At 37.7% G+C, this 17,492-nt stretch overlaps 1 protein-coding gene across 3 annotated transcripts in view; it reads right to left on the bottom strand.

The window, feature by feature from the left end:
• LOC139994167 (zwei Ig domain protein zig-8) overlaps window positions 1-16,904 on the bottom strand; it is a 349,732-nt gene extending 332,828 nt beyond the window's left edge. The window contains exons 1-3 of one of the 3 annotated variants that reach the window (XM_072016560.1): window positions 16,765-16,904; window positions 16,235-16,305; window positions 9,423-9,803 (exon numbers count right to left, since the gene is read on the bottom strand). The gene's annotated coding sequence lies outside the window, so the exon portion shown is untranslated. Of the gene's footprint in view, window positions 1-9,422; window positions 9,804-14,749; window positions 15,354-16,234; window positions 16,306-16,764 lie in introns of those variants that run through there. The other 2 variants (XM_072016562.1, XM_072016561.1) reach the window with 2 other exon arrangements.
• Window positions 16,905-17,492: the final 588 nt, after the last annotated feature.

Below are 17,492 nucleotides of genomic sequence, written 5' to 3'. Positions count from 1 at the left end.
TAATTATACTTTCGTGTCCTCGTATCAAAGCAATCGTTCGACCCGCTTGTATCGTGTGATTAAAACGAATCGTCACTGGATCACGTACACCAAATTCGACGAAACTTTTTGGACGATGGGAAAAAAAGCTACGCGAATGAGAAAATCAGAGGAGCGAGGATCACTCGTACCGATTAAACTATATTCATCGTAATACGATTAAAACGATCGTAAACGCTTCGTTATGCGTATATGGATGCATCTACGATCGTTTAAACCATTTTCGTCAAACAATAAACCACTTTGGCTGTTTAAAAGAGACGTAAACAGGTACGGGATGATCTGACGATGATTTAAGGGCGTTTAATACAGTTTCGATACATCACTACTTTCCATCGAATCATAGAATATCTTTTTGTGTCTCCGATTTACGATAGGTTTCTGCAACTATTTATTATTTAATATTTTAATACATTTGTCTGCCTTGAGAAAATAACAATTTATTTCGTTCACGTTTGGTTAACAAAGTTGCAGTTATGCAAGTTTTACGCGTTATCCCTTTGTTTGATCATTAACGCCTTAACTACCATGCTAATTTGATATATTTTGCCTTGGAAATCGATCGAAATATACTACGCCACGATATTTAATTTTTCCAAACTATTATATCGTATTCGCGTACTTGTTCTCTGACAACGTTACGTTCAATCGTTCGCATCGTTGCAAATTTTCTAGTTGACGAAACTTATCTTATTTGAATCGTTGTAAAACATTTAATAACGTGGATCACCGATGTATCAGCGTGTGTTAAAGACCTATTTCAACTTTCTTTCTGCTTTTCCATCAATTAACAGACATAAAAACGTACGAGTAAATAAGCGTATAAATAGCAACATCGCAAGGCTGTACATCGTCGATTATATCGGAGGAAAAGTTGATTGAATTTTCTGACACTAATGAGCGTAAGTAGGTGCGATCTGCGGGACGCGATCGACCCACAAGGGAGACAGCGAAGATACCAACCACCCGATAAAAATAACGTGCCGGCTTTCCTAAAGTATGGTGGCTAATAAAAAATGGATTATGCGGAAGGACGTGAGAAGAACCGTGGATACGATAAACCGAGAGGAGAGACGAAAAGGAGGACGAACGATGCGTCGTTTGAATTAATGAAGATCGCTTGAATTAAAGTGACGCGTCTTGTTGAAGAGATTCACAGACGGAAACCTACTTTGAATCTATGACGAGAAGATAGAAATGGAAGCCTTTCACCGGGTCTCGTCTTTGTTAATGTCACATAAGAAAACAAAGCTCGGCAACCAAACAAGATTTAATACACGTGATATAAATATGTGTATGCGCGCGCGTAAGATCCTTATACGTTCCAAGGCAAGAAATAACTATTGTACGAAAGCAAAATGCTTTAGGATCGAGCGACGTAAACGTTTGCTACGTTCTAAAGACTATTACACGATCGTTTGCAGCGATATCTCATCAAAGTAAAAGAACTAACATTAAAATACGGATACAAGAAACATCAAAGTCAAACGTATTTAAATCTTCCACGCGTTTTCTGTTATTATCAGTCTAATTTCTACCGTTACAGTTAAAATTCATTTGACGAAAATACCATATTTTTGGACGGTCTGAGCGTTAGTTTGCTGTTTCATCGTCTGCTCGATTCTTTTCGCGAGAGGTCGTGTAAGTGATAATGGCGCGCGATCGGCCGCGAATTTACGAGAACGAAAGTTTCACGTTCGAACTTTCCCACTTGTTATCTTAGTCGTGGAGGATCTTCTCCTGGGTTAACAATTTTCTCGAGAACGAATTCACGGTGGCCGTGTTCCTTCCGCGAGCGAGAATCCTGCCGACAGGCCACGGAATTTCCCTTAGTCTGATTTACATTCGGCCAGCTTAATTGGAGAAACGGCAGCGTTACCAGGCCCTCTGCTAGTCTACACTAAATTCCAATCAGTGTAACGCCGGCGTTCTTGCGCACAATCGCGTGTCGTTCCGATCTTGCTCTCGCAAATCTTAATTAATCACTCGTCTTGCCCATTCCGAAATATATCGTGCGAGCATTCCGTCTTCCTACCTTCCCATAACAGCTCTGTTCCACCATTTCGTGGAATAACGATAACGTTAGCCGCGCGACACAGATCGACTTAATAAATTGAAAAGTAGAGAAAAGTGACGTAATAAACGTCATTTTCATTTTACCTTGAAATTTACTGTTGCCTACTTGTGACGTTATATTTATATATATTTAGGAATAAAATTGTAGGATCTTTGCTACGATTAGTTTATTTACGATAAATGGATTAAACAGGAAAGGATGGTTGTTTAACGCGAACTAATCGCAATAACGTAGTATAATTAAGACAACTGGATGGTTAATTTGCAACTCTCGTCACTACGGATCCCACACCCTCTCGACAACGCTAGCAACACTATCTGGACAACGCAATTCGCACTCTCTGACTTCTCAACTTACAATGACCGTTAATTCGTTTTTGTCCCTTAGCAATCCCTTGTCTTTTGTCTTAGCCCCACGCACATGTTCCACAACCGCTTCTTTATAATTCGCCCGACACCCCCTCACCGACCCCTCGTTTACGATACTACGATATAATAAATAACGAAAGTGAATCGTCTGTTTCTAAAGAATTCAACGTTAGTCGTATCATCCAGCTAATGGAATTTAGATATTTTGATAGATATTTTTGCGTAACAATGGCACTTAACCGTAGAACGATAAAATATCGATGAAACGTCAAGATAGCGGGCAAGTGATTCGTGTTTTTAAATATTTCAATAGAATTTAACCAACAATTTTTGGAATTTGCTTTCGCCAAAAAAGTTCAGATGTAACAAATGAAGAATGAGAAAAGGGCGCGTGTTTGCACGAATCCGCTCGCCAAGATGAAACGTTCGAATTTTTCGTTTTCACAGATAGCATCGAAGTTAGTTAGAATCGGATAAAAGTAAATTGCAAAGGAATTTTCATATTATACGAGGTGAAAAATCGACGCCGAGCAAACGATTCTTCGGCTGTCTGGCCAAATATTAAAATGCTGTAGCAGAGGATAGAAGTCGTAGCTTAGGTTGACGCTTAACGTGGCACGGTAGCGTAGAACCGCGATGATTTAAAGGAATACTCGATCGCGTTAAGCGCGTGGAACGTCCAATAGTCATAAATTGATCGTCTCTTAACAAGACACGACGAAACGAAAATTCCTCTTACAAATGTTTTATCTTGTTAGTTGTCTCGGGCTCGGTGACAATCGTATCTTCAAAGCGCTGAATCGCGTCTCACCACTTTGCGTAAATTCTTTTCTTCCATTCTTCCCATCGTAAACCTATAAACGCTCTAGAGGCGTTTAATTAGACAGCCTCTTATCGAACGTCATGACCAAATTACGTCTGGACGCGAGTAGCGAAAGTGAAATATCGAGCAACTTCAAGATCTCGCTGTAATATCAACCCTCGAATAATTCAGTTGATTTAATAAATCAAAATAATTTTCTCGCACCAAGAATGATATAATAAAATTACCGCGATGTGTTAATTTTGACCTATGCAGGATAATTCACGTTTATCGCGTTCTAAGCTTTTCATTTATCCTTTATCATCGTATACGGTAAACGATTTTATTTTTTAAGTAAATTTAGTCGTCGTATGAACTTTGCGTAACCGATGATTCAGAATGAAAAGCACGGAAATTCCATAGATATTCATGGGACCTTTACTTGTTGCTGAATGGCATAAGAAAGTCAAGAAGTTAGATCGCATAACAGAGGCTATGTTGGAAGATTGCGTCCAAGATAAGAATCTCGTGGATTTTTCTCTCGGATTGAAAGCATTTTCTCAGCCGTTGCCGTTCCTTGATTCTTCCTTTTCTTTCTTTTTTTTTTCTCCTTCGATTTCACTTTTTGGTCCAACCTTTAAGCAACACGGAATTTCTTACTTGTTTCGTAACGTACGATTCAGTTTCTGTCGAGCAGAATACAACAATTTCAAGGAGAATTTTAAAGCGTGGGTGCCGTTATACAAAATTTATACAAATTGTACAGCTTAATCGTACGATAAACTTTTAAAGTAATGCTTTCTGCATCGGAAAACTAACACTTTTAACGCTAGAACTACCGCACCAGTAAAATTGACTGATTTTACAATTTTATTTTAAAATTCCTACTTCGTGTTATATTTTTTCCGCAATGATGTAATGACTTTCGCAACGATAACTGAGAGAATAATATAATGAATTTTATTTTGTTTTTTATTATTGTATTCATACTCAAAATAATTTTGTATCAAGGCTACTTATGCCAATACCAGTCGATATGGCTGGTAATTGTCAAAGTGTAAAAGGATCCTGCGATCTGTTTATGGCACCCCAATTAACCAGTTTCCTCGTTTTGTACAATTTGTCACGCGTTTTTCAAATTTTTACCGCGTATCATTCGGTACGACGATACCAGTTATCAGGAAAATTCCGGATCGATCGCTAGATCGCTAGTATTTCGCCAGATTGATTTTTAATACCAAAAAATGTACTATATAACATGGAATTCCTTTGGTAAGAAAGTAATAAATCGATACACATAAAAATATTCTATTATCACGTATTTTTTAAAGACCAATCGTTTTGGCTGATCTTGGTAGAAATAGCTTCGTGTTAACTATCGGTAGTTCTAGCGTTAAATACTATTCTTTAAAACCTACCGTACGTTATAGAATATATCAGAAATTTGGCGTGTCCCAAAAGAAAGTTCGGCCCTTTTCTCTCCTTTCCCCCTATTCTTCCACGAGAAGTGAAAACGAAGGAAGTCAAACGAAGGAATAAAAACAGAGGAATCTGAGATTCGTCGAGTTACGAGTTAGGTGTCGAGTAGGTGTAGAAGGATCCTTGTGTAAGGCGAAGGAAGTTCTCGTGTCTTTTTGTCGGTGTTGGTGTAATGGAATAGAAGGAACCTAGTCAAATGTTCAAAGAGTTTGCGGACGATATTGCGTTTTCTTGTTTGTAGATTCATCGCTTTGTTATGACACTCTTAAATCTCCTGGAATGTTGCTCGCGAACATCGTACAACAGTTACAGTTTTACCGAAGACAAATGTTTGACGTGTCAGAAAGTCAGACAATAGATGAATGTAAATAACACGTTCCATATTAATAGAAATCGTTGCTTTTTTATCCGTCTGTTTCTGGTCACTTAAAATATGAACTCGCAGAATGTATAAATTGCTATGTATAGCGGCAAACACCTATTATAACAATTCATAAAAATATGAATTTATAAATATACATGCTATATGGTAATTTGTCAAATTTACTTGTAAATTTGCGCTTTACTTGTCAGCAGGCCTATGTCGCGTTATTTTGCGACACAATTTTTTAATACTAACAATCTTCAACTCGTAAAATTTCACTAACGACATTAATTCGATCGTACAAACTATTTGCACCTACTTTTGCCAAGAAAGAGTATTGGCAGGGCTATCAGTATGAAATTAAAATCGTGCAATGAATTTTTATGAAACGTCGAGTAAATATATTATTCGTACGATAGTTGATACGTTAAACGTTAGATAAAGTAGCTGTGAAATCCATTCATCGACTAAATATGATTTGAATATAAGTATCAATTTATAGAATATGTTATTAAACGCTCAAAATAATAATTTCCGCATTCGCACAACGATTCGATCGTCGAATGTTTCGCGTTCCATGAATTTAGCGCTTATCGAGTACAAACGAGAAAACATCCAAAGTTTTTTACTTCGAGTCGTTCTCGTCGCAAAAACATAGAATGTTCTTTATTTATCACGATTTGAAATTCGAAACAGCGATGCAATATTCAGGAACGCGTCGTCCATGAAAGCCTTTAGAAACCGTGCGCAGCAACAGGATAACGTCGGAAACAATAGCGATACTAGACCTAATGCCTCAAAACGCTTACCGTCGAAATGCTCTAACATTCTAGCCGTATTAGACAAAGTTTCTGGAGAAAATCAATGGCTATAGAGCTTTCAAAGTAACCTTATCGCGAATTGTTCGAAACGACAGCGGTGGTATTAAGTATTCGGTCCCTTTCCTGCGCACCTTGCAACTGCTTTCGCTTATACACAAACCTACTACTTCTACCAAAGTGCATCTATCGTGTTGTAACGCTGTACATATAATTCTAGTCTACTTGGTCTACTTAGAGAATACACAATTGCTATGCGTTATCTACGATGGCAGCGATATCTTCGAGACGTAAAACACAGCCGTCGGCCAAGTAAACTGCTCCGAAAATTACGTAGCGTTGCAAACTTATCGCCAACTGTGCAATCACAGATGACAAATAAAACGCTGGACTCGGTTTGTTCCGTCACTACAGAAACTGTGTATGTGATAATTATATAGAATTCTTACAATTCAAAATTAATGGAAGAATAGATTGATCCTATTCCTAATTGACGCGCATACTACTGTAGGGAAAATATAGTGCTAGTAGGTTTGGTAACGGCAGGATTTGTTTCAATATCGTTCACTCTAAATCAAGTACGATGCTCAGTCTATATGCACGCAGTCATCATTCGTCACTCACTGCTCTCGTTACAACCGCTCCAACGTTTTCCTTCGCGCGGACCATCCTGACTTCTCAACCAACGACTGCCTGTTAATTCGTCTTTCTCCCTTAAGGATTACTCGTCTTAATCCCTTTGTCTTCTCTCGTAGCTCCACCACGTACGTATTCCACAACCATCCGCGATCCGCCTAACTATTCGACCGAAAGACCGACCACACATTGACGGGCTCGTTGAAGTTTCCAGACCCTTTTGGTCTGTCGGCATTTAGGCTTTCCCGCGACATTGTTTATGGTTCGCCTGATATTTCTTAGGCAATCTGTCCACGATACTACATTATACAACGTCTAAATAATTATATCACAAGTTAGAAATATTTAACGTTTACTTTACTTTTCCTCCATCGATTACCCGAGATTCGTGCCAATAATAGCAATTATCAGCTAGTAAATTTCTGACTGCGTAAGCTGAACGCAGCCACAACGAGTACTAAGGAAACGGATCATTCCCTATCACGGTGTATCGCATTCCACGTTACAGCGATTTATCCGGAGCTAAGAAACACTACGATCGTGTACCAGCACACCGTCAGAGGGTGTACAGCCCCGTGGACCGAAATTCTGGCAGCGATATTCGGTAAATCAATTACGAGCCAGTGTACGTTTTCGCATTAGGGGAACAATACGTGACTCGCGAGCCATAAATCTCAATCGAACGAAACTCCATCGCGCGTGTTTTTGTTTGCGATCGGGCCCAAAATAAATGGCCGTAGTCGTAAATGGGACCCATTTATGTTAATCGCGCTACTTCATCGACAACATGAATTACATGTTGCACCTGTGCACTGTAAACTGTGCGTAATCGGTAAACTAGTTTGGAAAAAAAAAATGAGCCGATCGAAGAACGCCAAAGAATAAATTTACAGCGAAGGATAATTTATCATTGAAAAGTGGGATGTTTTTACGAGGCGTGCTCGGCGACAGCCGTGGAATTAGCTTTCTTATGCAGAAACTCCTTGACCCATTTCCACCTTACCAGCTATGGCATTTCTTAGAAGAGGCTAAGCCGCTTTCCTAACCGTTCGCGTGTACACATCGACACACGTACTCCTTTTCTTGCGCTAATGCATTCGGAAGGCTATACCAAGCTGCGAGTTCACCCTCGAACGCGTCATTTTTCTCGATCTAATCAAATATTTTGAAATTATCCACCTACGTGTCACGAAATCATAAAGAACTCGACGAGTACGGTTGATCTTCGAACACGTGATTTTCGTAAACTTTATTTTAGAATACAGCCGCGTTATTAAAATATAGTGAAACGCGGTATATTTATCTGGATATAGCGATAAAAAGAAAATGAAACGACCATATCCTCCACGATAGACTCCATTAATCCCGAAGAGAAATAAAGGCGCGTGCAATATGTTACGAGGGAAACAATTATCCGAAATATCGTAGGAACCGTTCGAAATAAACAGTTTCAATTGCATTCATCCGAACGTTGTGTATTTCTGGTCACAAAGACCTCGAATTGTAGCGAGAAAAACAATTGGCTGTACAGAACCAATTGTACGGCCACAGAGTACACAATCTGTCCATTTGCTATATTACTAATATCATTAGTATTTCCTAGGTATCGATACGCGGAACGCTATTAGCTAATTCTAAATAAAATCGAATATCTATTAATCTGTTCTATGGCAATGTGCGAATCGATTTTTATTCCAAATTTCAAGCTTCGGATCAACAGATTTTACTTCCTATATTTCTCTACACCCACCGATGTGTATACGATTGTAATAAAATTATACGGTTACGCGAAATTTAATTCCTCGTTAAAAGTGTCTCGAGCTTTACGAACAAAATTGACGAGAATATCTGTAATACGGTATTTTCACGTTACAATTATTTTCTTCGGGAAAATTAGAAAATGCGTCCGCAAAATAGAACGAAGTCTATTAAATTTGCATATAAACTTAATCTGACAAGGATAATTCATCGCCACTTAATAATAGCGAATCACGCCGATAATGTACACAATGTTCAAAACTGAAGGCACATTTTAGGCTTCGACAAAGCCGGCCTGTTATCCCGAGAAAAGCAAACTAACGGACGCGTTATCTGAAACATCGATACCGGTCTGTGTGGCGCGATGATGCTCGCTACATTCAAGATTTAATTACAAGAGATTTAAGACGGATTTCCGGTAATACCTTACCGTTATAAGCGTCGCTGGCTGCACGTACGGACAAGAATTACACGCGTGATTACACCTCTAACGCGGTACGTCGAAATACGCGGCATTATCGGCAAATATGTAAATCAGCATTATCGAATCGCCGAGGAACCGCTAACAAATGTACCCAAAACATAGATCTACGTTCGTTTATCCTAGCGGGTAATTATTCTGAACAGAGGTATAGTTTTTCACCGATTTAGACTTTTCAACGTATAAACCAATTTATGTTCAATATCATTACATACAGTACATAACGTTGAACACGAATCGCTCTGTATCTTGAAAACTACGGTTATATTCGTAGGAAAACCTTACTCAGAGTCACGAGCTTCGTAATGTATTCCTCGTCATATTCTCGTCGCATTCGGTAACAGATATAATATAAGAGTTAACAACCACCAAAACCCATTAGCTACCCAATTACTCGACACGACGGATCAGATCCGCGGACTAAAAAGGACAATACCCTTTAGATCCAAGTTACAGTACCACGTCAAAATAATTTACTTATAATTCTCAATGAGAATTGAATGTAAATAGTCTACCAAATAAAAAAAAAAAAAAATATTCTCATCGTACCCTGTTCCGAATAATTACCTTCTACTCTGTTATTGTCGTCGATGTACTCACCCTTCTCTGCTCGATTTCTTCTTCCCTCCTTTCTCCTTGCCCCTTTTTCGTTAGCTTCTAGCCACGAAAGGACGCTCCGATCGTCTCCGCGAGCAGTCACGCCAGATTCTTTCATTAACGGCGCATATCCGCGCGTAAGGTTCACTCTTTAAGGAAGCGCGTTCGTGTACCCACGATTCTTCGAGATGCGAGGACGAATTATCGAAACGAGGTGAACACGAACGACGAACCACTGTTCTCACTATACACCAAGGGTGCTAGGAATCGCGGCGATAATTTCGAGGATTTGGAAGCACCAGTCCACTCGCGTTCCACGCTCCCTAACGATGCCGACGCTAACTGCGCCTCGTTAAGGACAGCACGATGACGCGATGACGACACCTGGAAACATCACGTTCTGTAGCACTTGGTTACGCTTAACTCGATCGCGAATTATCGCGCCGGCTGCGATTCGATTTGTTAGCACACCCGTTGCCGGCTACTTGTAACTTACAGTTTCGCATATGTAATACACGATTAAGAAATTTCATAACTATCGCGTACTATCGCTGATATTATTATCAACGATAAGAAACATCAACGAATAGTATCCATTTTGTAAATTAGTAAAAAAGAAAAATAAGAAACGAGAAAGGTAGAAACTGCACAACAGGATTTATCGCGTTTTTAATGGGAAAAAATAGAAAATTTGAAAACGGTTGATATATTCGGCAGATGTGCAACTAAAATCAAAGACCACGGAGAAAAACACGATACGTTACATTTTTCATGTTTCGGTAATTAAAGTATAAATTAACGTCGATTTTTGTACGTATGTCGTGCGTGTGTGTGTGTGTATGTAATGTATTGTGTTGGCAACTAAGTGATTGCGGATTTTGTCATTAGATGGTATTGACAAAATCCGCAATCACTTAGTTGCCAACCCAATATATCGATTCTCCGAGCAAGATTATAATTATAGGATAGAAAAATAAGTTTTGTGATGGAAATAATATGCAAGACGAATGTGATTAGATGGTATTGACAAAATCCGCAATCGCTTAGTTGCCAACCCAATATATCGATTCTCCGAGCAAGATTATAATTATAGGATAGGAAAATAAGTTTTGTGGTGGAAATAATATGCAAGACGAATGAAATAAAATGAAATGAATTCTTTGAAATTTTCATAGACTGATATCGAGGGAAAAAGAAAAGCTATTTAGGAGGTAGGCGAGGTAGTTGAATATCGAAGGAAAATATGAATAGGAATAATGGAAAACAGAAAAATGATTACACGTCTGTTGTATGAATAAATCGAGTCCAATGTGACGAGAATGGAAAGAACAATCGTGGAAGCAGAAATGCTTGAAACATAGATATGCATATCCTATGTACATATATGCGCGTATATGCAGGATAGGAAGCGACTGATCGCGCTTCATCGTATTTCCCTGAGTCCCATTAAATCTTTACATAATTCTTGGAACATATGAATAAGCTTTATATCGTACACATAATAAGCAAATCTGTCTTAGATGATTATTCGATAGGATTAGTATGGATTATACTAAATAAATAAATTGCTTACAATTATTAATATACAGTTACTAGTTGTCCGATCTGCTCGAAGAATATTTCCAAGAATGTGATTAAAGTTTTATAAAATTTCTTGGATTTTAGGAATATCACTAAGACAGCAGACCTATATAATTTAGATTATAATTGAGTAGAAGTAATATTAAATATGCAATAGGATCGATAAATGGGGAAAAAATTAATTTACGTATCTTTATATTTTCAATTATTAAATTATTTGATCGAGACCACAGAGAAACCGTAAACAATCGTGTCAACTATATCGCACGGAACACGACCGAAAAATTCGGCGAAACGATTCAAAAATGTTTCTTCGCGCTCCAATCAATTTCTCAACTGTTAAAGTAAAGTTTAACCTAATATTTCACCTAATTTACAACCATCATCTTTATCTTTATCCGCGTCAAATTTGTATAATAAATCAAACTGTGAAAACGTAGCGTTGTAGGTTATGCATTCCATGCAACAAATGGAAAAATGAAATAAATATCTTTCTATGCCTGCACTTTCAATCATTGAGCCATTGAAGCTGTTCAAGCAGGAAGCATCGATTCGTTTCGCCTTCCATGCTACACCACATACTGTACATTATACACGCGACGAAAATATCGTGTATATCGAAACAAGCCCGAAACACCGAGAGATTAGGAGAAATCTTCCGCGGATCATATAAATTTCGCGAAACGCCAGTTTCGTTGTCGGATTACAAGTACGGCTAAACGTGCGCGGCACACGTGTCGACACGATCTCCGTAACGCTGGCAACGATATCGCGTTGCGAATGGATCGAATACACTGGGATTAAGCCGATTGCCACCGATATCGATCAGAAATCATTGATATTCCTTATCGTCGTTCCTGCGTACAGTTAAAATTGACTAAAATTAATGCAAATGAATGGAACAAAGGAGCAACAGATAGGAGGTGTTCCAATACAATTTCGAAAAATAATTTCTTATTAAAAAATTGTATCTTATTTAAGGACGATTTAACGTAAAGTAGGATGTTGAAAGGACGAAAACGAGAAATCAAATATCGTTGAAATATAATTGAATTAAAATTGACGGTCGACGGTTGTATAACGGAAAAGAATCACATTTCTACCGAAGTATTCCGATAAAAACGATACCTCGTGTTTGGAAGTAAGAACCAATGGAAAAAAAATTAGTATGCGTTGCAATCACAGGTGTTCGAAATGTTCCTCCTATCAACAGAAATGGCAAATAGGAAAATACGAAGGAAAGTAAATATGAAATCCGATTTTTCCCGCTTTCGCTTAGTGAAAGCTTTGCATAATGGAAAGTGATCTCCGGTAAAGAAACTTCGATTTATTTATATTTCAAATTTTTATATTTCAGTCGTGCTTTTATTTTAGCAAGTGAAAAGAATGTATACGATGCCTGACATAACATTGCGAGAGAAATCGTGCACGCTAGCAAGAATTTTTTCACATTTTGTTGAAACGCTAGATACTCTGTAATCGTTAAAAAAATACACAAACACAGCAGAATTAAACAAGAATATCGCGGAAGTAACAAGGTCTCGGCATTTTGTTTCGAAAGCGAAGATATTCTTCCGATGCAACATAGCTGCGACGATATTTCAAGGGAATCTCTCGTAACGGAGCCCGTTAAAATATAACCGTGCGATGCTCGACTATTTCGGTGCGAAGCGTAAAGTTCGTTCTCACAATTAGTAGAAAGTGATACTCGATCGAATCTCTAAATCCTCGGATTAACAGTTCGATGAAAATTTTAATGATATTCGTTATCGAACAGAGAGCAATATTTTGTTACACCGCATTGAATGAACATCGTATGTGATACGAGTATGAAAGCGAGACATTGTAATCCTGTGAAGGAAATAACAATAAAGATATAACAGAAAGCAATATTCGATAGATATTATCATATGGACGAACGAGACGTTAATTTTAAGCGAAACTTTCTTCTTCTCGATTCTTCTCAACAAATCAAAGACGTGGATCGTCTAGATACAAAAATGTTCTGTAGTCAAAGCACACCGTTCGAATCGCGTATCTCGACTTCGTTCGATTCCGTACCAATCTAATTTGCTTCGGCCATCAAAACGGCGAAGCCGATATATAAAGTGTAAACCACGCGTTAATTAAACCTCCATACGAAAAATCCAATAATGCTTAGTCGGCTGGCGCAGTTTCTCTTTCATTGGACAGAAATCAAAAATCACAAACGGAGAAGCAAGTAACGAAGAAACGTAGAAAGAAAAGAGAAAAAGTAGAGGGAAAACATAGCGGAAAAGGAAATACAATGATCGGTACGTACGCTAAACATTGCGTTAATTGAATTTCCATAGGAGAATCTCGATAACTTTTAGTAGAATGACAATTTCCCCTTTGTTGAATAGATCGAAAGTGGAACGAGTCAAACAACCACGAAAGAAAGGAAACGAAAACAACGGAAAGCACGATAAAATAAAAGAAGTGAAAACAAAAAGAGAAACGAACGAGCTTTGAAAAAACGCACTGATTAAATTTTCATAGGGAAACCTCAATAACTTTCGGTGGAGCGGCAATTTCCCCTTCGTTCGATTGATCAAAAATGACGAACGAAGAAAACAAGAACGGGGAAACAAAGGAAATGAAAAAGATAGAAAGTAAAATAGAAGAAAAGAAGAAAGAGAAAGAAAATGGGGTGAATCACGGTTCGTAGTATTCGATGCCACGTCGTTCTGTGTTCCCTTTTAATCGCGGGCCGGCGTTACCGGATAAAGCAACGTGTAATTTGTCGCAATTGGTATTGTTCGGTGTTTCCCGGTTTTCCGGGTTCGCTCTCTTTCTCCGTGCAACCTCCTCCCACCTTTCGCTCCTTTATTTTCCCTCGGTTACCCCATTCTTCCCGACGCGCTTTTTTTCATCCACTATATTGCCTTTCTATTTTGCTCGTGCACGATCCACGAATCAGAAGATAACGGAAAGCTGGACTGGATGTGGCCCAGTTTTCCGCGGACCGAACTTTATAATCGACGTCCATTATCGAGCTCGTCATCTTCGAATCGTCTCGCTAAACCATCCACGATGATTCGTATAACGGCGTGGGTGCAGATTTTCAGAATTTTGGTTTACACGTACATTGACTCGCGAAAATATTCAAACTCTCAACGTAGGAAATTTTGATGAACGTGTTACGCGTACGAACACGAAATTTTGTAAAATTTGACTCAAATAAATTATACAGCATTATTTTGATATATCTTTTGTTACAAACTTTGTACTGAAAATTATGAAACGCATAACAAATCTCACGAAAGCGAACACCAACTTAGTTTCTATGTAAATAGGAAATGTAATTCCTTGTCAAACGTAATTGTTGTAATTCTACGGCGTTAATGGAATTTCAAAACTGTCTCGCGTAACGCACACAATGTATTCGTAAAAAGTTTTCTATGATAATTTAAATACTTTGTACTTCTACCCTTAAAAGTATCATTCTCGTTCATCGCGAGTGTTTTAATTGCGAACAATTAAGATCCACGAGGAGATCGCACGAATGACCGCGATGAAAAGCAAATCGACTGGGAATTTCTTAATTTCTCGATTTAACAAAAGTCCTGGCCAAATGAAACGAGTTTGAAATATCTCAAAAACAATTTGTGGCAACGTTCGACGTTCTTTCGAAAGAATCGTTCGACGACATAATTAAATACAATTACGTTCTTTTCTTTTACTTCTTACAGAATTTTTATTACGTTTCGAACTTCGACTCAACTTACACGCATACGAGATCCTTTCGAGCAGTTTGATTCGATCACTAGTCTCGAGAATCACGAATCGTGAATTTTGTACACTCTTCCAAATCACAACACCTATCGTTCCTCACTGATACATTCCACCAAGGTACATCCGTCTTACGACTTGTCAGTCGAAAATCGGGTCATTTACTTTTTGCCGCACGATCGACAGTATCTCGTCACATATCATCAAAATTTTCCATATTCGTCGATACAAACACTGTTCGCACTTGGTGAATACCTTCCTCGACCCATAAATCGATCGTACGTATTTCGTAAAATAGGAAGTTAATCTCACTATCGATCAACTCGTTCGATCTTTTACTTCGAACTTATCCAAACTTATCAAGGATCAAACAGTTTGAACGGAACGGCCTACGGCGAATTTACGAGGGAAGCGTAAAAGGAACGGCGAAAACGCGACGAGTAAAGAAGGCACGCGGGTCGAGGAGCCGAAAATTCGAAAGATGAACACGGAAATCTCAGCGCAATGTAATTGAGAGGAAGTTTTTTGGAGAAACGGCTCGCTCGCCGGCTACTCGTTAGGACTTCGCCTACGGACTGCCGGGCGCCGCGGCAAAAGCTACGGCGCAACACGCCGACGCATCAACCCCCTTAGAACCCTTGGCCCCTGTGTCGCACCGATACCAACCAATACCAACGTACGCCAGCGAGCGTCTCCTCGTCGCGATGATCCCTGAGTGCTATACGTGTACCTGTAGACAGTGGTACCCGATGCAGTTTGATGTTCAAGCCAACAACGATTCGTCGATCACGCGTCCCGTTGCTCATCGATCTTTCCATCGATGTTACGTGTCCTGTTCATCGACGCAGAATTATCGTAAGGGGGTTGTATGATTTGCTGTAGTATTGTATTAACATACATCGACTCACCGACGTACATGAAAATCCATCGTAAATGTATCGTTTTACAAATTTTAACAATTTTACTTTAATTTATTTTTATGCTTCTATCTCTATGTATATGTTAATATTAATCCTCCCTCTGCTTTCGTTATTTTGTATATCAAAGGGTACTCTATCAAGGCACGTTCAAATATAAAATAAATAAAAAAAATTGTTGATAACTAAAATTCTATAAATTATCTTTTAGCGGAAGATGAAGAAGAAATAATTAACATATATCGAATCACGAAAGTACGTGAAAATGCACGATTCTTTTGACGAAGTAATAATATGTATGTCAACCTATGATCTGATAACAGAAAATTTGCTACGCAGTAATTTTTGTGTGTAAAATTTTTATATTCATATCGTATTGAAATGTTTCGCAATTTCGTTAACGCTGTAACGAGACACGCGACTGTTATGATTATATCGAGTAATATGAGAATCTAGACAGAAGTGACATTTGCTGAAAATATATATTTCTTTAAGTTTAGTTCGACATAGGGTTAGGAAATTAATATCTATAAGCATGCTGATTTCTATTAAAATGTAACTTACCAATAATTCTCTCAAATTATTCGTCACTATTGTCCTTCGAGCTTCTCAATTTGTAACACGAAACCATATACCTGTAACAATTATTAACCTCTAATTATAAATTTCAGATTAAATTAAAGAAACTATGATCAGAATTAAAATAAATTCTCTCTCATAAACAAACATTTTAGTGATTGAGGTTAACTTACTTTAAAAATCGTATATAGAAATATATAAACGTATACACGGAGTAGTGGTAACACGTATTGAAAAATGAACGTGTGTTTGTACTACTATAAAAAATATTTCAAAACCTCTATATACATTTGCCATTTGACAAATTAACAAACACGTTAATGTGGCTTATTACTTCGTTATTATTAACAAACTGACACACGCTTATGAATCTTTGACGTAATTACCAGTTGTAATTTATTATCGTTGCAATTACAGGACACCATTTTTCAAATTGTAAGAGTTATGAAACTTTATTGCGTCTAATATCCAAGCTGACATGGGACATTAAATTAAAAGATAAATAAATGATTTACCGATGATATCGTGATACACGTTGAAGATGGATCCGCTTGTAAATCACCGAAGGCACAATAAACACACGAAAAGAATATTTTACACTGAAAAACCGCAAAAATATGACAGCATCACAACGCGCGCGAAATGTGACGCTTCTCTCCGGTGAACAGACTGACTTCAGCGCCGCGCTTGGTATAGGATGGAACCAACGATTGGCGCCAATCATTTTCCTCGCAATTTTGAATACGAATTCCCGCAAGATTTAAATTGATAAGAAAGAAGTAAGAGTGTGTAATTTCTGTTCAAAATTACTGTTCTAAATTACTAATTAATTGTAAATTCTAATTAATTGCCTATTCATAATGTAAGAGCAATCTGTAGAAATAAAATAATCTCGTAAAGCAAAGCACGGAGATAAATAATACATATACATGTTATGAAAGTATAGAAATTTATACTTCGTTTACCATTATAGGACACTATTCTATATTTTATTTACTATCGTTATTAAGGTTGTAATTAATACGAAAATCATTCGGTACAAAGATAAATACGTAAATATATAAAATAATAAATAAATAAATTTACAACTTTATACCTAATTTTAGTTTTGATTGCAAACAATACCGATACTTTATAATCTTGTGTCTAATTCTAATTTTGATTCCGAATACTGGCAATGCTTTATAATTTTTTATCTAATTCTAGTTTTGATTCTAAACACTACTAATAACGATATTCGAAA

Source organism: Bombus fervidus, chromosome 14 (genome assembly GCF_041682495.2).
Source record: "Bombus fervidus isolate BK054 chromosome 14, iyBomFerv1, whole genome shotgun sequence".
Lineage (NCBI taxonomy): Eukaryota > Metazoa > Arthropoda > Insecta > Hymenoptera > Apidae > Bombus > Bombus fervidus.
Note: the sequence above shows the minus strand (reverse complement) of the source record. Positions and strands in the feature narration are given on the sequence as shown.